Here is a 17416-nt window from a genome sequence, read left to right on the forward strand (position 1 = left end):
GTTGGCAAGTCTAGAACCACCGGATCCATCTACCTCACCAGTGTGAGTTCTACCATTGCCAAACACCGCCAGAGAGCTGCTTGGCCACTTCAGGCACATCTGAATCAAAAGCACTGTTGGTTGTGGGTTGTACAGACTGATACAAGGAACTCACTAGGATGAGACGGCATGAATCTGAGTTTGAAATGGTAAGCAAGGGTAGTTATCTTCACAGAAATGTGTACAGAGAGACAAACAAGGGAAGAGCCAGCTGATTGTTTTATCATGCACTCACTGGACTCAGGAGTGTTTGGCTCTGTCCTGCTGAAAGCATCTTCCTGGACCGTGGTTTGAGACAGAGTGGTATATGAGACTGTAGCACAGGAACAGTCAGCAGAATGTCTTTAAAAAGTGGTCCACATCTATTGAATTTTCTCTTCGTCCAATCAGATAATGAGGTTCAGATTACATTGTGCAGGACAACTGGAAATAGAAAATGACCTACAAGGGGGAGCAAGGAAAACGCAAGGATCAATCATGAGCAACCCCCAACTGTCAGACACCAAGTAATGTTGAGGCGGTGCTAGTACAGCGACGACTGCAATCCAAGGCGATACAAGAGCGATGGAAGTCTATCTTGTCCTATATTGGCACTACACATAATTGCTCAAAGTATATATACAGAAGCAAAAATGTGCTAGTGCCAAAATGGGCAAAGAAGAGGAGCGGTTCGGGCAGCCGTTGGTACAGAGACACATCAGGCCAGAGAGATGTCGAAGTACCCAGAGAGAGGTGTGCAGCTCAGCTCATGCAACCACACCAGAGCCATTACATCACATTCACCCCACCCACAAGCACAGGACAGGAGAGGGAGGCACAGACAGTAAGCCGCTATGGACGGGCATCATCAAGTGGTTCTTTCTCTGCTCTGTTTATGGCCCTATGGTAATTCACTGATAGTGAGCTTTCACAGTGAATTCTACCAGTGCCATACACAGAACAGGAGTCATCATCACCCCAACACCTACGCCAGCCTGTCAGGACAGTCAGCCCAGCGAAGCCAAACTACGCAGACTAGACCACCGACCCAACAGAGGAGAGCAGAAAGCGAGAGAAAAAGAGAGAGGAGGAGTGGAAGAGAGGTGGGAGCATGTGGAGAAATGATCTGGACCGGGGAAAGGAGCGTCCATGGCCATCGATACGTCCACACTGTTGCAGTGACGCAGCTTAGCCCGGGACGCACCGCACTGCAGTGGATTGATCCAGCCATTGAGTAACAGGTCAAAGGCTAGCGTGTCTCCACACTAACTATAAGTCCAGGCAATTCTAGGAATGAGCAAACATCCTCGTCTAATTATTTACTGCTAATCACCTACACTGCCTTCTTTAGATTTCTAGGAAAAGGATGGTTAGGATTTAAAATCTAATGAAACTATACGCAAGAACTATTTAGCCATTAGTACATGTTAATAAGCAAGTAATACGATTCTAAACACATGAAGTCATTTCAACTATAATGGAAATGATCTTCCAGTTGAATATTTTCAGTTTAGTTGTCACAACAACACAGCAAGAAGGACTTGCAAGATTATTCTGCAATACAGTACAAGCATGCCGGAATCCAAAAAGGCCTTGGCCAAAGTCCTGAGATCTTGCCTACTCATCCTGCATCAAACATCTGACTTTATGCATTTTGCTATCTTTATTGGATTTTGGCGATTTGTTTGGGCGACTAAAACACTTTAAATCTAAAGCATCACTGGTTCATTTTCCTGCACTCCCAGCAAAATGGGACAAATTAAAACCCAGACCAAAGAGACCGAGTTTCAACAATTATCCTCACTAAGACAAATTGATGAAAACAGGAATACAGTCAATTATGCTATATTTCATTCATACTGCATTCTTAAAATGGCTTTCCATTGGGCAAATGCTGAATGCAACTGATAAAAAAATACACCCAATTTACCAACAAATTACTACGTATGAATTACATATAAAGACACAATGAGGAACCAATCATTATTAAAGCCATCAATGCTCACCCTCTGTCTAAGAAGATGTCTGAGCATAAGGCTGGTAGACAGACTGGTGGTCCTGGAGAACCCTTATGGTTTATAGGTAATCTCTTTAGGCCCCGTCCCTGCTCTCCCCCCCACCCCCCCTTGACACTGTCTATAGAATGACACCCTAAACTTGACCTCTTAATTGGCTCCACTGAGCAGATTAGCAGTTGTTACATTGACCCATCGATGTTCTTCATGCCAGAATGATGAGCGACGCGCCACAGCTACTTAACCTCCTGCTCAGGATACCTTCTCTACCCAGCAAGTGAAGACTGGGCTCATTTCATCTTTACAGATTAGAATAGAAATGTAAAGGACAAATGTAGGGGAGGAGATGTTTTTAGGGGAGCAAACCAAATGCTTTTTATCTAAACCAATTCTGCAAAATTTCATATTTACTGAAAAGATCAATTGATTTAGATGTCTTAATTTCACGTTTTATGGCCAGTGAAAACCTTTTGTGTTAAACTGCTTGAATCTCTCTTCTCTTGTCTGTCGCTTAACCAGTTTGAAGCATATGAAAATATGCAACTCTACACAAGTAAAATAAACAGCCAACTTGCAGGCTTTTGTTGTGCACTAATTCATTTGAAGCTAACCCACTGAATGTATAAGCTCAGTGGAAGCTGAAGTATTATTTAACATGATGTCTTTGTGTTGATAGAGAGCCAGTGGATCACAGGCATTTCTCTCACTACTACATAAACTACACACCCAAGAAAATGGCTGCCATCATACTGAGATTTGGACATTGTGGCAATTTTACCATTTCAAATGTCTCACCAACAAGCATGCAAGGCAAATCATACAAGAACTACCAAAAATCTAATCCTGCCACTTTCCTTCTTAGATCATATTCTTGACTCAGTATAAATAATAATTCTATACAAATGATACTGCAGCTGAATAGTAACCTTCAGTAGTGAAAAGCATCTTTGCGCTGAAGACAAGGTCCTGGTCTCTGTGCTGCCTGTCCTGCAGGCCCAGCAGCCCCACCCTTGATTCAGCCATTAGCTCCCTCACCCTGGCCCTGCAGCACCGAGCTCCCATTGATTCCAGCGATCAAACCATGTACTAAGTGATTCCTCAGACGCCCAAATGGCTCCCTGAGCAAGACTCCCATTGCCATTTCCTGGAGAAATCAATACCACTAAAAAGCCAAGTTGAAAAGAACCTGTGCTCTTTAAGGTTTGACTGTGTCTTGTTTTTCCATAACTTAATGAGTTAAGAAGGAATCAAAATCTTTGGGATTTTTGCAATATGTCATGACTTAAGATCATGACATGATCCATGTCAATAACACAAAGGCAATACAAAGTGCATTATTTCTGGGTGAAAAATTCTAGTTTACTCCAGTAATATGTTTTACTTGGTTAGATTCCAGTTATGTATTTATTCTGAGAGATGAGATTAGGTATATATTAGTGAATGATTGTTCCTCTATACAATAAGGCCACTATAGCAAATATGACTGACAGAATTAGCAGGCCTACTGTGCTACTTCTATTTGATCCCTCTGTAAATAATCGTTTTCTATGGGTAATTATCTGGTTAATAGATGACACACAAACTCTTGTTCTGCTGTGCCATCAGGGCCAGCTGTCAAAATATAAAAACCACCTGCAATTAGCCTTATATAAGCCGGACCTTATTTTCACGATGATAATTTAGGAATTTATATTATCTGTGTAAAAACTGTTGTATTTTAGTAGTTTATACATTTTCATTAAATGTTTATCTTCGATAGACAATGTCAAAATATGGCTCTCGATTTGATCAATCCCCTCAAAAAGAACTATAGTAACCCATTGATCAATTTTAAACGGATTTTATACAAATATCCTATAGGAATTTTATAGTGATACCAAAGAAAGTAAAATACTATAAAGTATTTGTCACTAGAAACTCACTACTGAGTACCGCAGATGCATTATAAATCCCTATAGGAATATTAAAGTGGTTTTTCGTTAGGTTTAGTAGCTACTAACCATTCCCCCCTCACCATGAAGCAGCATGTGAATTTACCAACACATTTGATCCTGTTGAAAGGACATCGCATGCCTCGGGGTGCCTTTTGTCTCTGGTCAGCCATCGTTAATTTAACCTCAGAGGCAACTCCAAAGCCCCTTCAGTTAATCGCATTTGTCTGAATAGGGAGTCTACAAGTCCTCAACTTCACGGTTATTTCAGGAGGATTTATCACTCCTGTAAGTCCTGCAGGATGAGCCAAACCCACTATATAGACTGTTCTCGTGCGACCTGAAATATCTGACCTGGCCGTGCCTGGTTTAAAGAGGAACAGGCCTGAATAAAGAAAAACCCAACTGAAAAAAACACTACGATAGTCCCATAATATTCCGATGGGGACTAATAGTCTGTCTGTGGTTTCTACATAGTTAGTTTACAGTGACCTTATCAAGCTTCATGTTTTTTAATCTTCTATGCTATCACTATAATATTCCTACAGTATTCTATAGAGACTTTCTGCGTCTGTGGTTCTCAATAGTGAGTTTATAGTGACCTTATCGTATTTTATATAGGCTTTTTTTTTTTTTTTTTTTAATGTATCTCCAATGGCATCTCTAGAATATTCCTATAATAAGAACTTAGAGTTTCTGTGATATATCCTTCTAAAATACATTATAGGATTACTGTAGTTCTTTTTCTTATGGGAAGAATGATAATAATCATTATGTGGCAGGTTCAGTTATTTCATCTTAATTCTTTTCTGTCGAAATGAAAAGAAAATTACAAGACACGGTAATCAGCATTCATCCTATAGGCTTAGGCTGCTAAAACCTGCTATTTACTGAAGTAAAATGTAGAAACACATGAGCAGGTGCAATGGGTTTATAAGACTACACCTGCCACCGTCTAATAGACCTGCAGCGTTAATCCGGAATAACTGACATTAAAATGGCCACAACTTCGTTTAAATAATAGTGTTAAGTGTAGCGAAATTAATTCAATGTTGTAATGTTGCAATTCGTTTCTTTTGATTTATTTTTTTATTCGACCAAATTCAACCTGATCGGGCTACTTTATAGAACAAGCCAGAAGATGATAAAAAAAAGAAAAAGAAAAGTACGATTCTGCATTGGATAAGATTCACAAGACCAAGGCCTGTAGACTGTTGCATTTAAATTTGTTCTTATTTTCACCAAATCCCCAAATCTAGGTCTAGAGACCTATTTAGTCAGGATGAATGAGCCATGGCATCGAGGATTAACCACAGTCATATTTTGTTATTTTGGGAAATAGCCTATTTTATGAAATCTGATTGCTCAGCCTACCTCTTGATGCGCAGCTTTCCGTGCTTTCCTTGAGGATGGTTTATAATCTATAAAAAAAACTTCTATAACTAACAGCCTAACTAAAGCTAAAAATGTAAAATGTAGTTCATACCCCGTCCTCGATCCATCGTCGTGCGTCATATTTTAGGTTGATAAGCTACAAACTGGACTGAAGTCGCACCCGGCAGATATTATAGTCCTTAACCTATTATTATCATTACGCTTTTCCACTATTAAAGTTGTATTGAACCGACACAAGCCTCCGGTCTGCGCTGCCCGCAGCGGCACTGCAGAATTACAATGAAACAAAAGAAATCCAAGCCCGTCCTGAACTTCCTGAGTATCAAATGTCAATTTCAGCCCTCTTCTCTTCTCTTCTGCTCTCGTCTCCTCTCCTCTCTCCTACTGGTTCCCTCTCTCTCCAAACTCAACCGCCTTCCCTTTTACCTGCACGGCCAGCTCCACACTGTCAGAAGGAAAGGTGCGGCGGTCTACCTTTTTAAAGGTGCAGAGCCGCAGAGGTGCGGCGGGACAACAGCAGGTTACAGCAGAGTCTCCAAATGAAGTTACAGCCCCAGCAGCTTCAAAATGTACACCGGTGTGCCTTTTTTTTTTTTTTTTTTACCTTTAAATACACAGTTACTAATGGTACAGTGGCGGACCTGCATGCATATTTAAACAATTTGTAGGCCAATTTGACCCAAGTGCATTTCAGTACCATAAGTGCATGATGACCGCAGTGGGAATTGATCCTCGACCTTTTAAATAGTAAAATGTGCCCTAGTCACAAAACTACAGCATACCCCTTTAAAGGCACAGACCCAAAAGGTTCAAAGGGTTCCATCGTGCACCTTTTTTTCTGACAGCGGAGGGTTTTCCACCGCCTGTGGTAAACGGGAACCAAACAGCCTCCTGTCCAGTCCAGTCTCCCTCCACCAGTTTCCTCTACTGGTTTGGGCTGCAAGTCCGAGGATTTGCCCAGTGGGAAAGATAATTAGTTTGTAAGCATCTTACCCCGGACCAGAGCAGTAATCCAAGCCGCCTCTGTGTCTCCTGTTCTGCGGTGTTCCCGGCCTCAGGTGCCGGGGCGTCTTTCCCCTTTAAGGTGGATCTCTCTGGAGGCGAGGCCACCTTAAGAGCGGTGCTGTTTTAACCCGGGACTGTTGCAGGCTGAGCAGATGAGGATTGGTTTTGTCTCTCCGGATTAAACGATTTCCTGGCGAATAATTTGGACCAACCCCCTCTTTAGTCAATTGGTCCAGCTAACAAGACAGACGATTTTCTCGGGTTGGGACATTCACATTAGGCATGATTTCCACAATAAATCATTTTAAACATTTAATGTAAATTCGGCCCATTAAAGAGGTTAAACGGAAATAAAACATTGGCGTTAACTAAAACGTAAAACGTTTTCAGTAGGCTAGTGAATTTAGGACCTCATTGTATTTTCACTCTCTGTTTAACTAGGCCTATAATATTCCTACAATATTCCCATATGGATTTATAATGTGTAGTGAGTTTATAGTGACCTTTATTTTATTTTATGATATTTTTATCTATGGTAAAATATTCCTATAGCGGCTTGCAGATTTGCTGTGATGGTTGTATCCTTCTAAAATTTAAGGAAGGATCACTAAGGTTCTTCTTACTGCAGGAAAAGCAAAAGGCCTTCACACGCAAACGGAGGCCTGCAGGCCCGTGGTTTCTGTACAGGTCAATGTCTGGAGGAGGATTAGAGTTTACCTTGGTACCACCTGCAGAGAGAGAGAGAGAGAGAGAGAGAGAGAGAGAGAGAGAGAGAGAGAGAGAGAGAGAGATCAAAGCTGCTAGGGGAAAATGAACTATTGCTACATAGGTTAGGCCTATATCCCAAGACAAAAATTATTTTCCTCTATTCCGCAGTTTTAATTGGTCTTTATGGACCTCTGATTTCCCCTGGTGGGTTCTTTGCTTTCTCCATCCAACAAATAGCAGAACAAAAAAAGAATAGAACAAATACTGCTGGAGCAGCCTACATATAGAGCATTAGGCTACTCACTAATGATCAATACAATATAGACTAGTGCTGCATTTCCAGAGATTAAACCCAGTATATAGATACACTGTTGGCGCATCTTCCCAGCCCCCATCCACCAGGATTAGTTTGAGCCGGCTGATGCTGTTGAGGCTGCAGTTCTTGGGTTGAAATGCTGCAGGATCAAATGACCACGTCCAGATGGCCAATGATTATCAACCACTCAAATGCTGCATTTCATATATAAAGCCTGCGGTGGTTACTCCATGCAGTGCTGGATTGCGTAACATTTCCTGTCCGAAGCAGGCAGAATACCTTTGCTATGCCACACCGAAATGCAGTGTAGGACTTTTGTCGCCTGCCACATCAGAAAAGCAGGTTGCCAACGGAATCAAACAGTGTTACTCTCCTTTCCGATGGTCTTTATTGGGGTTTGATCTACGCGTTTTGGCTACTTTCTTCAGTTCTATATTCTGTCACCAAACACTATATACTTAAAACCATACAACCTGAGGTGGGGATGAGATGGAGGCCTGGCGCGTCTTGTCCCGGCAGGCAGCAGCAGCTCTCCGGGCCCCCGGGGGCCTCAGTGTGGCTCTTCATCCTCCATTACAGGCCCAGCCCGAAGCCCAAAGCTCTCCTCGGGTTTTACGCAGAGCTGCGCAGCACCAGAGGGGCCCCCGCTGGAGGGAGAGCCCAAGGTATGGCTCCTATTCACCTTTGGACGCCTAATATATGAGGCCGACTTCTACCCATGCTCCTCTCCGATGGCCCGCCAGAGTCCATTTACCTGCTGTTGATAATTAGGCAGATAACTAGGTGGACAAAACTCGTCTAATATTTAGAGGTGATGTGAATGGGTTTGGTTACACTCCTTTCACAGTGAATAGCGACAGTGAAATCAATCCGCGGTGACTCGTCGCGCCGGTCAGCGTGGAGAGCCGGAGCCCGCAGCTCTCCAAACCTCGACTTAGTTTCCACCTGGAAAAGCTGAAACCCGAGCCGCGGATCATCTGTGTGAGAGGCGGGCGTGTATAGGAGATGAGTAGCCCTCGATGAATATTTAAAATACTCATTTGGCCCGGTGCTGTCGCGCCCGGATCCAGATGAAGCAGCTGCCAGCAGAGGGATCAGATGGACGGTGTGCGTTTGTAGCACCGCGGCTCCTGTGCAGGGGATCCAGGCTATGTGATAGGACACTGGATGAAATAATAATGCGCTAAGATTTAGTCTACTGCTCCAAATGAAAGGCAAAATGCTAACAATAGGGAACATTTTATTGAGGATGCTAAAAGGATCAGGTTTGGATCAGTGTTATCTCAAAATGAAGATGCAGAGAAAGACCTCTTAACCCGGTCCCATCATAAATCCAAACAATCTGTTGCCAATACTTTTGAAAAAAATGAAGCACCAAAACAAGCTTATTTTACATTGAAGAGTGCTTATGAATAACAAAACAGATAGGAATATAGTTTAATCAAAACTTAGCCTACAAATAAATATTCACATCAGGCTAGTTTAAATTATTGGTCCATTCGTGGATTATTCTTAATATTGGACTTATATTGCGACAAAATAAAAATAAAAAGATGAATAAAAATAAGAAAATAAATCAAATAAGACATTAAAAAAAATATATTGAATCAAACGGGCTAAGTGGAACTGATTTCAGTGGACAAAATTTAAATGATAGCCTTCTTGATATGAAATAGCAAGTTTGATCCAACATTGGAATGGGTTTTTTTCTGATTATTATTATTGAACAGGATTATTCAGGGAGCTCCGCTCCTGCAACAGCATCACTGAGGGAAAATAAAAAGCACAGAAGATAGACATAAAAAGATTCTGAAATAAGGCTAATACTACGCTGATGGGCTTTTGCATAGATACTAAATCTTGAAATAGGTGTGGTACATTTGTGATGTAGGTAATTCTATAGATATTTTTGGGAACTTGTATGAAACATATGGGTGTAACATAATTTATATCCAAAATTTTAATTGGGATCCTTTATATCAAAAGTGAACAGATAGTCCACAAATTACCAATTAATCACTGAATAAAGAAAAGATAGAATGAAAAATCATAATTTTACGAATATCACTCAAATTTAAAATCAGTGACTAGTTTTTTAACACTAATTAATTCTCTACTATATACATGCTAATTAATTAGTTAGTACATGCCGTTTTTAATCTGAATTGCAAAATATTACTCTCTCTCTCTCTCTCTCTCTCTCTCTCTCTCCCTCTCTCTCTCTCTCTCTCTCTCTCCACACTCCCCTCCTGTGATTGTGTCCATACAAACCAGCGCCTCTTCTGCTCCTGCTCTGCACCCTGTTGCAGGGGGCCATGTTAATCAGTGGGTCATCTATTAGTAAAGACCCAGGGATCATTGTACAGCCCCCCTCCTCCCCCTCCCCCTCCCCCACTGTGCCAGTGAAACAGAGCTTGTAACCTGAGCGAGCCCACTGCCTGCCACCCAGCCCCAGCCTGAGAAACCCAACACACAGCCTGCGTGTCGGTGTTGCTTCACCCAGATTGGCTGGCATCTCAGTCTGGACGGACCGGCCAGCTCCAGCCTGCTGACCGGCAGCCAGGTATAGGGAGGGAAAAGAGTGGGGGGTTCAGAGGTCATCATCTGGGTGGCAACTCAGGAGGCCTCAGTCCTGCTGCAGCATGCTGGATGGCAGAGTGAGGAATCCACACCCTCATGAACCAGCAGGAAAAAATACATAAATGATCTTTAAAGATGCCATACAGTTCAGTTTTCATGATTTGGTTTTCAAATTTACTATGGCTCAGGACAAGAATAATGTTGCAAATAAATGTAGTTTGGTTAAAAGGGTATTTCTTGAACGTATTTGAATTCTATCTTCACACGCAGAACAGTCAAAATACCGGACCCTGATTGGCTGACAACACCAGCTCCTCTAATCCAAATGAGGCAAACCTGCTGAGTGGAGACATGTCAGTGGGTGTGTCAGTTCAAATGCTGTAAACTGGCTTGACACCAAGTCCAGTTGTGATGAGTTGACTGGAGTTAGTCTGAAACTGCCTGGAAAAAAGGACAGATTTTTTGAAAATGCAGTAACTTAAAATGTAACCACTCAAACAAGATTTTAACAATGTCTTCATTAAGCATCTTTGATCATAAATGTATATAAATAGAAGAAAAGTTGAATTCCAATAAAAGGCCCCTTTAAGCTCCACCTGAAGACAACACCAAAAGATTTGTGCATTCAGAGTAAAATCCCTCATTGAAATTTTCTGCTGCACATTGAGCGTGAATTTATGAAACATTGCATTGTGGAACTGTGGAGGCCTCATACCATAAAACAAGATAAGTGGGAAAATGTGAAAGAAGTAGGCCTATACTTCTATTTCTTCTAGGACGACCATACTGTGGACTATATAGAGTCTTCATTAAAGAATCCACTCCTAAGGCAGATGCACTGCTAAAAGCTTTGCTATGGAAAATACCACAGCCAATAGTGATTGATCATAACTTGCAGCAGACAGCCCATGAGCCTAATGTGGAGCCTCGGGGCATTGTAATGCCTTAAAAGGCCACAGCGGCACAGGTCACCTGACCACTCTGCTCTGCACCGACCAATCAGACGGCTGCTGTATGGCTTTGGCATTACGTCATGGAGGCCCGCAGTTTGCGTTGACCAACGCACTGCGGATAAAGCAGAAGCTCTAAATATTTCATTGAGGATCTCAGGTTGCTGGACTTCTGGAGGTCAGGACTGCGAAGAGACAGATAGCCTCTTCCTCTCCTCCCTCTCCTCCCTCCATCTCCTCCTCCTCTTCCCCTCCCTCCATCTCCTCCTCCCCTGATGCAGGAGAAGGGGAGAGAGGCTGGAAACAGAGGGGTGGGTTGCCGCAGCTGAAAGAGTCTGCTGTGAACAATGGTGCTCGACTGTGGGACTTGAAATGGAGCGCACAGAGAGGGAGATGAGTTGTCAGTCATTAGTGCTATCACTGATGGATCAAACCGAACCCTCATCAGAAGGGATGCAAAATGGCTGCTGCAAAATGGCAGCTGTCACCCACATGCCCTATACGATTCATTCCCACAGTCCCCAGCACTGAGGACAGGGCCTGCAGTACAGTGACTCAGTGTAGGCAAATAGCTTTACATGTGTGTGCACAGAGCCAGCTCTGTTCCGCAGAATCCTCTTCCTCGTTCTGCAGGCCTGCGGTTGGCAGACAGACGCAGGTGATCGACAACCTGACTGACATTCCTGGCCGGGCTGAAGACCCTCTGGGGCTCCGATCTGGACACGCTGCAGCATGTGGGCCGGGACAGGATGTACACTCAGAGACACAGAGAGGTGTGTGTGTGTGTGTGTGTGTGTGTGTGAGAGAGAGAGAGAGAGAGAGAGACAGAGACAGAGCGAGAGATACTAGATGGGACAGACAGATTCAACATTTATTCTATTCTAATAGTTTCCTCAGCTCACAATAATACAATTATTATTCATCCAAACAGCTCAAACATGACTTGGCTTTGACTATATTAATTGCACAAGACCAAAGCTTCTGCAGAAGACCAAGATCATCTCTCTTTCACTCCTTCTCTCTCTTTCTGGCCAGGTCGCAATGATGATATTTCTCAAAAAGAATCTGAGAAATATCAAACCGGAGAGCAAGTCTATGTGAAACGAAAAGGGGCATGAAGAGAGAGCAGATTGCTGCGTGAGAGAATACATTTTTTTTTTTTTAGAGGAGAGGGGATTAAACAGCCTTATGTCACAGCATTTATTTTTCTCCCGCTGTGATTATACAGAGGGGTTTGAGTTGGGGATAGAGGAGGATGGAGTGGCACCCTCATCTGGGTCAGTGGTGAAATTGCATCCATCATTGCATGTCGAGGCTGCCCTCATAGCAAGGTTAATCTGACAAAGTCCAATGTCCCCTCCGACATAAAACCCCAGTCAGTACCTCAGATGCTTAGCAAATCTGGCATGGATCACTAAAGTATACAAGACTTATGCAATGCTGGATAAACCCAACCAACACTCTGAAGGGTTAAGAGGCGGTTAGGTTGTTGACCCAAACTTGAACTGATCTGAGCTTTTACCAGCACTTCCCTGGTTACATATAAATTGCAACTGGGGCTCTAAATGGCTGCCTGATTCCATACGTCTACAATAAACAGCTTCTACATGAATTCATGGCAAAGAAAATAGCATAAAGCATTGGCTCTGGAGGAAAGCTCAGTATAGAGTGCTGTGTCTCTGGACTGGTGGAGTCATTCATCACCACCATTTCAGACTTGAAGGCCCAGGGTACTAACCTCATTCTCGAGTTTCACAGCACTCACAGGGATCCTATGTGAGACAGTGGCCCATATTGTATAAGCTGACTGAGACATGGAGGTAGACAGACGGGGAGAGAGGAATGTAAGGCCATACTGACACCTTGTGGTACTGCTGCTACTACAGGGAAAGGCTTGGCTAGTGAGGGATTCGTCTGAGTGGCTGTACTTAACATGTTTTTATATACAATCTATCTAATATTTCCTTTACTTTATTTAGTATGGTGTGGAAAGTAACCCATACTCTATAAGTCAGATCATTAATTCACTAGTAGTGTGAGAGGTTTTCTCTCAACTGTTTGGATGATAAGTCCTGGTCAGTCTTCTTGATACTGATTTAATACATTTAAAAACAAGTTTAATTCCCTGGGTAAGATATTTTGTTCCAGACTCAAGTACCAGTTAATTTCTCAAGCCTGACAGAAACACCCTGGGCTCCTCTCACCATTCCTGCACAAGCACAACTCCTACACCAATAAAGCTAGTATGAAATAAAATGACTTTTTTGCACATTACAATTGGTTTGTTACACTGAACAACCGAGGGATTAGTAGAAGTAATTGCTGCTGCTCAAGAGTAGACTCATAATCACTGGGTTTAGCTGCATGTTGCTTTATTGAGCATTTCAGTACAAAAGCTCCTTTTAGCCCAAAATCCCTAAACTGCAAGAAAGCTAGATAAAGACAAGTCGAAACCATCAAACTCAGACAAAGACCATTTATACACATTTAATGTTTTATTAAAAAAGAAGTTATAACAGTTTATTTTATACACAACTATTTAAGAGGTTATAAGCCTATTAATAGAGAGCATTTGTCCTTTTGACAAGCATGCCCACTTCACAATGCAAAGAAAAAAAAAATAAAGGGAGGAGAGAAGGAGAGGGGAAAGAGGGAGATAAAAATAAGACCAAGGACGGATTTTAAAAACAAAAATAAACCTTTTGATTTTTTTTAAACCCTCAAGTATCACACACTAGGTACCAAATACATAATTACTATAAAAAACAGCCATTTTCCATGCTGTGTGTGTGCCTGCTAAGCCCCCTAGTGGCAACAGTAGGCCGGCACGGGGCACAAATCCACACAAGCACAAAGACAGAATGGGAGGTGTGCACCGAGCGAGCCTCAACTCCACACCAGAAGCATGCAAGTGCACAGGGAGATACAGCCAACACATGGGGGGAGGTGATACTACGGGATTAGGGTGCTGGCTCTCTGCAGCTGTGCTGATAAAAGGGAGAACGGGCCCTGGACGTCCTCTCTCTGGATGGATAGTGGAGCAGTCCGTTCAGTTCGTCCTCATTGTATCCAGCAGGGTGTGGTGGGAGTGTGTGAGGAAGGTCGAGGGGCTTATGGCTCTGTTCTGTACTGTACTTTCTCTGCAGGTTTACAGTTAGAAGTGGAGGGCCCCGGAAATCCCAGATCTCGCAACACGTGAACACAGGTCGACTGGGGTCAGTGTTTAAAACTGTGGGTAGTAAAGACATCGGATCTGTAAGCCTATGGTCTTATAACAGAAGAGGAGGGGAGGGAAGAAAGCCAAAAGGAAATGAAATGAAAGTATGAATAAACAGGCTTTTCCACACTTTTTCAAAAATAATTTAGAATCAAAGTTGCAACGGAAGCATACTCATTCACTGGTTTATTGGACATTTCTTTAGTCCTCGAGAGTTAAAAACAAACCAAAAACACAAAGGCTATAAATATTTCTCTTGCCATTGGATAAGTTTGAATAAAAAGGAAGGGGGGGGGGGGGCAACTGAAAAGACCAGTTAGCCATAATGTTTACCATAGCAACACCAGGCTGCAGCTGAGTATATCATCAATTTATTGCCTAGTGGATGCACACTGCTGAAAAACAAAACTATGATTTTACCCAAACACAAGAGTCCTCTTTTTGAAAAAGACCAAAGTATAATTTGTTCCCTCTTGCACCACTGCATCATAAGCAAATGTGCTTTTTTATTACATTTCTCAACTTGTATATTTTCAGCACTCAAGTACAATACTGCATAAATGTAAAACAAAAAATAATTCCAATCTGAATACTTAAAACAAAAAACTCAAGATCAGATTATCCTCAGTGTGACAATTTAGCCGAACCATAACTTACACCTTTTTATAACAGTGGCGCTTGATGATTGAGATTAAAAACAGAAAAGAAATGCGTTTCTCTTTAATGAATAAATACACATATAGGCAGCTTGGGAGAAAAGCACAAGTCAATTGTGAGACCAGGACTCTGCGTACAGCTTCGCAGGCTCCATTCTGTGTGTGGGTAGATGTGGATCACAGGCCTCACACCACAGCCACTTTGAACACATGTAAAACATTCAGATGGCAATATACCGCCTAGAACACATGTCTATAATATCACAATAGTTAGTTAATTGTACTGAATTTGTAATTTTCTCCCTGCACCAATTAAAAATGCTGCATCCTGTTGAAAGCTAACACCTAGTTAACACCCAAATCTCCCTCGGGCCAGTAGAGAGAAATGATTATCCTGCAGCTTTAAACAGTCAAACTGTTCAGTTAAATACTGGAAATTAAAAACAAACTAAAGCGGGGTAATCCCTATTCCAAAGTGGTGATGTTATGAGTACAGCATTTGACTAACTTATGCCTTTGGAGACAATCCAATCTATTGTATGGGGCTGAACCAAACGTTTGATTTCTACACACATTTAGATCTATCAGGCTCACTACAGGTCAAATGTCGCCCTAGTTTGAAATCACTCACACTCATCTGTACAACTCTGAATCTGCAAGAAGAGGACAAGCAGGTATGTCTATGGAGTATCTTACATTTACCACGCAACAGACGCTAACTAAAAATCAGATGAACAATGAATGCCTTATCAGATAATTATATCAAACTACCTAAGTCTATCTGTAATACAGCCATATATCATGTGTTGTTTAGTTGAAGTCACCACCCAGCAAAAACTAACTAAGCTGACATCATGTCAAAAACACAGTTTAGCAAGTTCAACAAATGTTAGCATGATTTCCTCCCTTGCAATACCTTTTGGAGTGAAAAAGTTAATCACTATGCAAGATACAACCAAACTCATGTCTTTCAAACCCAAGCCACAAAAGCCTCTACCAATCCTACGTTAGCTCAGTAAAGCCCAACGCAACTCAACCCTAGGTCGAACCCCTAATCTGTACAGAGTAATGTTGAGAAAAAAAAATATTCAGATGCCAAATCACATATTCTACAAGGTCAAAATGCAGGGAGAGGAGAAGAAAAAGGAGGTTGGGTAAAAACACTGTGCTTTTCCATTTTCTTTTGACCTTCATGGCTTTTTGGAAACATGGTTTTTGGGACTCCTTCAATGGTCACCTTCCTTTTGTGATGAGGCACAGAAGACACTGCTGCATGAGGGAGTTGAGATCAGAGGTGGTGAGATGATCTCTTCCAAATCTGCCTTGACACAACAGGTGCGATTCAGTTTTTCAATCTCTCACTCGGGATCCGCAATCTGCCGCAAAGCAACCAGTGAGTATTACTGCTATCTATGAAGTAAAAAGAAGGTGATGTACATTTCAAGGTTTCCTAGGTAGCTTGACTGCCATACTAGCCTCAAACAAGCAACACTTGGTCAGTGTTTCAGTTTCAACACTTGGAGTTTCATGAGGCTTTAAAGAGAGGTGTCGTATCACTGTACAAGGTAGATGCTGTACACAAAAAACCCCAAACGTGTCGATCCCCCATCAGGTGAAAAGTGAGAAGTACAACAGGAAACAAATAGGAAAAAATTGTCAAAATCAAAGCTGCGATTGCCTTCTCTTTCCACATATCTTGGACTTAAACTTCATAACCCGCCACGTTGAATCAAGAGCAAATGACGCAAGTCAAATCTGTATGCCCAAAATGAATTTCAAATTAATTTCCCTCAACAAAAATTGCCACAAGCGTAACTGTGACGACTTGTGTGATGCTCTATTTTGTCATCTTCTTCAAAATAGTGATCATGTGAAAAGGATGGGAGCTCCCCCCCTTTAATCCTGGCAGGCAGACAGCAGTCTGGGAGTCCAGTCGATGCAGTGGGGTTACATACCACAGGTCAGACCAGTGTGAAGGGCATGCGTCGGAGCCAACTCCAGCTAACAGCGGAATGTGAGGAGGACCGCTACTACGCTAGCCTGATTCCAACACCATGAATCGCTCATTTTCATTTTCACTCGTATTTGCTTATTAACCGTATGACCATTTCAATGTTGCTATTATACTGAATTCACAGTCACCTGAACCAATAATGTTTCAGCTCTCGGCCTGGACGATTGTTCCTGACCAATCACACAAGTAACAATTTGTTTTAATAACAGGGGTGTAATATGTGAGCACAGGAGAATGCCGTCCTGCCCACAAACTGGCCAGTCCAATGAGAAAGCTTGATGCTCACGTGCTTGAGCAGCCTCCTCACTGGAAACCAGTGCCAGCTGCATGAACTGTGAAATTAATATGATCACATGGTTAAAGCATAATCCCCGCCATTTTCAACCTGGACTCTATTTTCTTACCAATTTCTATCACACCAAATGATTCTGACTGAAATCTGTACAACTGCCTCACTATAGAGGTACTTGTCTTGTTTGCCTGGGTGTGCTACTCTCTAATACAGTGCTATAGGGGCAAAGAATGCTCCCAAAATCCTCCCTAAAAGCCCCTAAAGCATGTCTTTTTCACCATATTGACACTTATTTTAATGACATGTATTTAATTTTTGG

This window comes from Centroberyx gerrardi, chromosome 24, assembly GCF_048128805.1.
Source record: "Centroberyx gerrardi isolate f3 chromosome 24, fCenGer3.hap1.cur.20231027, whole genome shotgun sequence".
NCBI lineage: Eukaryota > Metazoa > Chordata > Actinopteri > Beryciformes > Berycidae > Centroberyx > Centroberyx gerrardi.